Below are 6,818 nucleotides of genomic sequence, written 5' to 3'. Positions count from 1 at the left end.
AGAGGCCCGCGTACCCAAAAAAAAAAAAAAAAAAAATGTGATACGATGCCCATCCACAAGGGTTAAATAGTCTGCTTAGATAAACAAGACAAATAACCTGTAATTCCTAGACAAGTAATACAGATTCTACCAGCTTATCACGAGACAGTTATTGGTGGGCCAGAGTGATCAGGGAGTACAACACAGAAGGTTACCCTAGGGGACCCAAAAGATGAATTGGATTTAGACAGCAAGGAGAGCATTTCCAACAAGAAAAACAGCTTAATGATTACATGATCTTGTACAAATTACTTAACCGCTCTGAGACTCAGTTTCCTCACCAAAAATTAGGTTCTTGTTGCAAGGATTAAATGATGAAATGTATGTGTCAGGGATGTGTGGGGCTGCTAGTTGCAGAAAACCTGACTACTGTGTCTAAAACAAAGAGGGATTTGGTTTTCTTACTGAACAAAAGGCCCAGAGCTGGGTGCTGCTAGTTTTGGTTTGGTGGCTCAACAGTGTCAGAGCCAGTTTTTCTGAGATTCTCTTGTTTCCTGGCCTCAAGGTGGCTGCCACAGCTTCAGCCATCAACTCCTTGTTCAAAGCAAGAAAGAGAAGGAAACGCAGAGACAGCTGCACTCATTCATACAATAAACATATGTCAAGTGATCGCGATTTGCCAGACACCGTTGTAGGCACTGGATATAGTTGTGAACAAGACCAACAAAGTCGTCCCTTCCCTCTTGGGTGCATCTTTGTGGGAGGAGACAGACAGTAAACAGATAGATACATCATGTGTCAAGAAGCCCTAAGTGGTATGAAGAAAAAATAAAGTCGAGTGAGAAGGTAGAAAGCTTGGGGCACAGTGGAGGTTGCAGTTTTATATTATGAGGGTTGTCAGGGGATGCCTCTCTTCCTTTTCCATCAAGAAAATAAAAGCTTTCCCAGGATACCCCTTCCCCAGCTTTTCACGTTGGCCTTGTGAGCCAGAACTGAGTCACAAAGCCTCCCCAAAGCTGGGAAATAGGGATGTGGATTGTCAGGATTGGTTAGACCACTGATTTCCAACCTGAGTGAGCAGTGGAATTCCCTAGAGGATTTGTTAAGCCTCAGATGGCTGGGCCCCACCCCCAGAGGTTCGGATCCGGTGGGTCTGGGGTGGGACCTGAGAATTTGCATTTCTAACAAGTTCACAGCAGTTTGATGATGCTGCTGTTCTGGGACTGTACTTTGAGAATCACTGTCTGGGCCACGTCCATGACCCACTGAGCAAAATTCAGATTCTGTTAGCTAGGAAGTGTAGGTACTGGTCGATAACTGTCTACGATATACAGGGCACTTAGCCCAGTGCCTGCCTTATAAGTTCATAAATAAAATGGTAGCTATTATTATTATTATGGCTATTGTTATTGTTACTTTTTTAGAAGAACATAAGGTTACAGTTGGGTCTGATCGTGGAGGCTCTTTAATGTCAGGCAGATGGAGTCCTTGGTGTACTCTCTGGGAACTAAGGAGCATTTTGGAACAGGAGAGTGAATGATCAAATTGGCATTTTTGGAAGATTAACCAGGCATTGGGCTGGGACCTAAGAAAAAATGGTGGGAGGAGAGAGCCAGCTGAGAGTCTGTGGTGGTGATTCCAAGTGGACATTACAAGGGTGCAGAGGTCAGCACTGGTCTCTTGCCTTGTAGTCCAGGAGATATCCATCAGCCTGTTGGGATCTTAAGGACTGATTCTCAAGGTTTAGCCCTTAATCATGGCTGATTGATTGGAAGGGAGGACCAGGAGGTCAGAGGACGGGACAGATACTCATGTTCTTTGGAAACCCTGAGAGAAGAGTGTTTCTTAGTGAAACTTGTGCTTCTCTGTGTACTGGTGGTAGCACCTGGGCCTAAAGATGTTGAGCATCCTCGTCAGTAAAACAGTGATAATAGCATCTTGTCACCTGCCCTCCCATCGAGCATACACACTGGGGAAAGAAAATGAAAAACCATATGTGAAAAGCCTTTGAATGAGTAAAATGCGCCACGCAGGGGAATCACTTACCACCTTTGCATGTGCTTCTCAGGGTGTCCTTGACCGTGTTCCTGCTACTTGGGTCAGGGCCAGCACGCTGAGCTGGATGGGCCACAGGGCCTGTGTTGATACAGTCGTATTGACCCTTCCCCCTCTCCTCTCTGTCAGTTTTAGTTCTGTGACTTAGGGCAGGATTCATAACCTTTCTGAGATGCTTTAGCTATGAAGTGTGAATAATCATTGTTTACCAGCCTGAAGGCTCCATCATGGACATTTTGAGGCCATGTTTAGCTCCAGCCTCTATAGTTCTGTGATTCTGTTATTTCTAATGCCTCAGGCCTGCGCCAAACAATGATGTAAACTGATCTTGTGGGAAAACATACGCTGATATCCGTCGGTTCCGTGTTTACCTCAAACCCACATCAGTATCTGTTCTGTATTTGGTTATCGTACAATGTTCACTAAACTGAAAACTAAGCCAGCGCCAAATAGCTCTCATTTCAGCTGCTTCCCCGTAATCCCCAAAGCTGCTGACTGCTCAGGACTCCAGCAGGCTCCAATTGTGTACAGAGTTTTCTTATTGGTCTAATTATTTTAACAGTTCGCGTGATCCATTTGTCCTTCTGCTGGTACATGGTGATCTGTTGAGAGAAGCCCACTGAATATAAAGGGTTCATGGCAAGGATCACCTCTTCCCCTCCTCCGCCAAAGTTCACCCAAGCTCGGTTAGCCCTGGGGCTTCGCTGAGGAAAACCTGATTTCGGGAATCTCTTCATCGTCTTTTTGACATCTGTTCCGTGTATATCCTTCCTCACGTGAAATAATGTGTGTGAAAGGCACTGGGCGATCTGCAAAATGCTGCCCAGTGGAAGCGGAGGCCGTGTGGTGGTCAGAAACCCCATCGTGCTGCTCGCTGCCCCGGGGGCCTTCGCACAGGTTCTTCTCACCTCTCTGTCTCTCAGTTCCTGAAACAAGAAGTTAGTTGGGACTTGGTGTCCCCTCACACTTTCCCTGGCACTTACTAAGAAGCTGTCGACTAATGGACGTCCCCTCCCCTTTGCCGTGTGATTTCTGTGGTGCAGGAAGGGCAGGCATGTAGTTGACATGAGGAATGAGACTGAGCTAAGAGCCCAGCTTTGTACCCCATCCGGGCCCAGCTGCACCTCTGGCCTTCCCTGCTCCTAACTGGGAGCTGGCAGCAAACCCTCTGCCCCTCTCGAGCTCTTGGGCACTGTGACTCACCCCGTGTGGTGGCGAGGGGTGACCTCTGAGACCTGGTTACAGGCTCCAAACAAAGTTTCTTCCCGACCTTGAGCCGTCGTGTCTCCTCTGCTGACACACGCTCACGCGTGCACGGTATCCACACACCCCTCCTGGGCTGGGAGCTGAGGAAGGGTGGACTTGCAGATTTGGGTTTCTTGTTAGCATCCAGTGGGTGGGAAGGGGTGTGGGGGTGTGGGGGCACAGGTACCCAGGGGGGCCGTCCTAACTGACATCGGCACACTGAAGGAGGCGCTCGTTAACTTATTCTACGTTCCAGCCACTTCTGCTTCTTGTATTAATGACAGGTTGAAAGAGTTGGACAATCGTGAGATTGATTTTTTTTTTAGTGCATGTTTTATGAGTTGATTTTTCCCTAGTGCCTCTCCCCTAGCTGTTCTTCCCTTTCTTTTAGTGCTGCTGTCATCATTTTCCTGCAAGGCCTCATCTGATTTCCCCAGCCCCCTTTTTCTGCAGACTTACGCCCTAGCTTGAGAACAAGAGCACAGGGACCATCTAATTATCTGCAGATGGAGCAACTTGAGTAACTAGTCGAACAGGCCTCTGACTAGCTTTGTAGACAAGGGTAAGCTGGTTCTTCCAAACCTTGGTTTTCTGTTTGGGTTTGTTTTTTGTTTTTTTGGTTTTTTTTTTTTTTTTTGCAGTACTCAGGTCTCTCACTGTTGTGGCCTCTCCCGTTGCGGAGCACAGGCTCCGGACGCGCAGGCTCAGCGGCCATGGCTCACGGGCCCAGCCGCTCCGCGGCATGTGGGATCTTCCCGGACCGGGGCACGAACCCGCGTACCCTGCATCGGCAGGCGGACTCTCAACCACTGCGCCACAAGGGAAGCCCCCTGTTTGGGGTTTTGAACCCATCATAGAGGGTCGTGGGTCACTGGGGCTTATCTGAGGCCAGGACACTGCCACCTCCCTTCATGAGTCTGCCCCATACCTAGACCACACCCAAGTCAGCGTAGGTCCGAATGAATTGTTGTTACTATTATAGCCGCCTGACTGCTCCTCACCCCCATATCTTCTAAGCTTAGGCATCAGTTCTTAAACCCTCTTTGGGTTACCCATGCTTTGAAGAGTCTGATGAAGGATGGAGCCTCTTCCCAGAAAATTGTACGTCTTTGCACACACAGAGAAATGTACACATTTCTCTTCCTGGTCTTCGTGGACTGCCCCTTAAGCCTATCCTTGGACCCCTTAAGGATCCAGGAATCCCCAGAGTAAGAGCCCTTGTTCTAAGGAATCTTAAAGCACTCTTTATCTTCCCTCATTCCTGAAGGTGGAGAAAATACAAGAAATGGAAGTAGTAGGTAGGAGGACCTGTTGTGTATACTCTTCAAGCCTGAAATTTTCAGTTTCAAAAGAATAGTCATCTCTTTGGCTTAACAATATGGGAGAGAGAGATCTATGTATAAAATAGATATCACAATCAGCATGTTTCAATAAACATATGTACACTTTACATTTAACAAATATATTCATTCATAGTGAAAAAATATGGCTAGGTTATTATAGTACAAGCTTAAAGGAAAAATTGTTGAAAATATTTTAAAGAGACACTCAGTACTGACCCCTACAGGTACCCACCCACTCCTACGTTTGCTCTTGATTTTTCCCAGCTTCTAGATAAATTATCACCATCCAGTTAAAATCTTCTTCAGATTTAACATTTGTCTGAAAAGGGTCGCATGTGTCAGAAGACTGATTTTGAATCCCTGACTCCAGTGTCTTGGACTCTTGAGAGCATTTCCCCTTTTCTGTTAATGTCTGAACCTCCATTTATGTTGCTTGGATATTAGTCTTCATGCCATCATGTTGATTTCTTTTTATATCCTCTAAAAGTCTTAACGAGCAATACTATAATATAGAGATTACTTAGTGATAAAAATACAGGTTTTGGAATCAGACAGACCTCGGTTTCCTGTCTTGGCTCCGCCACTTCTGAATGCTCTAGTCTTGGGCAATTTACTTACCCTCTCTGGCTTCCGTTTTCTCATCTGTACAACTGGAAGCCATATCTTCAGGGTTCATGGGATCGCAAGCTGTATTAGTCTGCTTGGGTTCCCACAACAGAGTGCCACAGACTGGGTGACTTAAACAATAGAAATTTATTCTCTCACAGTTCTGGAGGCTAGAAGTCTGAGATCAAGTTGACCGCAGGGTTGGTTTCTTTTGAGGCCTCTCTCCTTGGCCTGTAGATTGCTGCCATCTCCCTTTGTCTTCACATGGTCTCACCTCTGTGCGTGTCTGTGTCCTAATCTTTTCTTATAAGGACGCCAGTCATTTGGGATCAGGGCCCACCCTAAGCACCTTATTTTAACTTAATTACCTCTTTAAAGACCTTCTCTCCAAAATCAGTCACATTCTGAGGGGGTTAGGACTTCAGTGTATGAATTTGGGGGGACACAGTTCAGCCATAACACAAGTGTATAGTGCCTGGCCCATAGTAGGCTCAGTAAGCCTCCTTGTTATTATCTGTCTGACCGTCATTTAAAAGGTACAGACTTTTAACGGAGCCCTGCATGTCTCTTTACTCTCTCAGACACACTAGACCTATTTCAGCAGGCAACCCAGCATTATGATGGGCTTACCCTGTCCTCTGTTATCAGACATGAGGCCTTTTCTTCCCTCTGCCCCAGATTCAGGATGTTATAAATCTTTAAAATGAGTCATCCTTGCGTCTCCTCTCCCCGCCCCGCCCCTCAGTCTTCTAGCACAGTGCCAGGGTTCTCTTATCTCTGTGTGGAAATTTGCTCACCGGCTGATTGTGAACTCAGGCATTGCCTTCACCTTCAAGATGACTGGTCCCGGCTGGCTTCTGTTCCAGCCATTTTTATCTGATTCTCCATCTCTGGCAGCGGCCCGCTGTGCCTTGATTCAGAAACTGCCCTTGTCATATCTGAGCAAGTGTTACCCAAGGCCTCAGGTGACTGTCCGTGGCCTTCTCCCCCTCCTCTGCTGCTCTCAGGCAAGGGGCAGAGGAGGCCCAGAGGGTCCGCGGGGGACAGCTTGTCCACATCAGCACCCCAGAGGGCCAGTGTTCGGGCACCCGCTGGCATCCCAGCAACAACCTTGTCCCCAGGTACCGTGGCCCGTTCAGTTTGCTCTGGGCTCTTCCCAGTTCCCCAGAGAAGCAGCTGGAGGAGCTGTGTCCCTGGGCAACTGAGAGCCTCCTGAACGCTCCCTTTTGCCCTTGTTTTTCTCTTTCAGCTGCAGTGCCGTGACTCTGAGCAAAGCCTGGGTGCCCGAGCAGCCACCGTGCCAGCAGAGTGCAACCTGCAGAACAGCTGATCACCTCCAGAGATGGAGCAAGCGTGTGCGTGTGTGTGTGCGTGCGTGTGTGCACGCGTGTGCCGAGGAAGGAGTGCCCGCCTGTTTGCGTGTGCATGTGTCTGTTTACACTCTCGTGGTTCCGAACACTGCCTGGGCTGGAGGAGTACCTGTAGCAGCTTACCTCAGCCTCTGGACACCAGGCTAGAGGTCATGGCAGTGACTTTCACCCCAGACCTGTCCCTGTGAGCCAGCTGCCTTGTCTGAATATTAGAGTGGGA

The 6,818-nt window shown here is 48.0% G+C and overlaps 1 protein-coding gene across 2 annotated transcripts in view; it reads left to right on the top strand.

Annotated features, from left to right (window-relative positions):
* CRY2 (cryptochrome circadian regulator 2) overlaps positions 1-6,812 on the top strand; it is a 31,832-nt gene extending 25,020 nt beyond the window's left edge. For both annotated transcript variants that reach the window (XM_024748922.1, XM_024748921.1), the window contains one exon: positions 6,478-6,812. The gene's annotated coding sequence lies outside the window, so the exon portion shown is untranslated. The remainder of the gene's footprint in view (positions 1-6,477) is intronic.
* Positions 6,813-6,818: the final 6 nt, after the last annotated feature.

The sequence above is a fragment of the Neophocaena asiaeorientalis genome, unplaced genomic scaffold (assembly GCF_003031525.2).
Source record: "Neophocaena asiaeorientalis asiaeorientalis breed wild unplaced genomic scaffold, Neophocaena_asiaeorientalis_V1.1 scaffold43, whole genome shotgun sequence".
In the NCBI taxonomy this organism is placed as follows: domain Eukaryota; kingdom Metazoa; phylum Chordata; class Mammalia; order Artiodactyla; family Phocoenidae; genus Neophocaena; species Neophocaena asiaeorientalis.
Note: the sequence above shows the minus strand (reverse complement) of the source record. Positions and strands in the feature narration are given on the sequence as shown.